This window comes from Palaemon carinicauda, chromosome 12, assembly GCF_036898095.1.
Source record: "Palaemon carinicauda isolate YSFRI2023 chromosome 12, ASM3689809v2, whole genome shotgun sequence".
Classification (NCBI taxonomy): domain Eukaryota; kingdom Metazoa; phylum Arthropoda; class Malacostraca; order Decapoda; family Palaemonidae; genus Palaemon; species Palaemon carinicauda.
Window position 1 is genome coordinate 38,297,240 of NC_090736.1, and position 720 is coordinate 38,297,959.

A 720-nucleotide genomic window follows, 5' to 3' on the forward strand; every position below is an offset into this window, starting at 1 on the left:
AAGATTAAAGCTTAAATCCTTGAATTCCCTCTCACTAATCCCCAATCATGGGATAATCTTAAGGATTTATATCCACCACTTTCTTCAGTTACCGATGAAGCAACTCTCTCTCTCTCTCTCTCTCTCTCTCTCTCTCTCTCTCTCTCTCTCCCTAAAAATGTAAGCAAATATAAATGGAAAAATCAATTATTATTGATACGATCGAATCCTTGCCAGGATAGATGTACTTGTATGACGAAATTCCTCGTTAGTAGAGTCAATTTTAAAGGTAATGTGATATTGATGATATAAATCACTTGTGGTTTAACATTTCATTATCATGTTTCAGTGAATTTTGCGATTATATATATATATATATATATATATATATATATATATATATATGTGTGTGTGTGTGTGTGTGTGTGTGTGTGTGTGTGCATCAACAACAACTGGAGCTGTTTCTAGTCCAATGCAAGACAAAGGACGCAGACGTGTCCTTAGTCATGTCTGTTGATTGGTCATTTTCATTACCATGCTGGCCACTGAGATTTGGTGATAGTGGGAGACTTTTGTCTGATCGCTCACAACAAACTAACCTAGTATGGGTGGGCCTGACTAAAACAGTTTTGCTGGGCATGGCGATACACAAACCCTTTCACGACGTGAAGATATATCTACTCAGAAAGGGTATATATATATATAAATATATATATATATATATATATATATATATATATA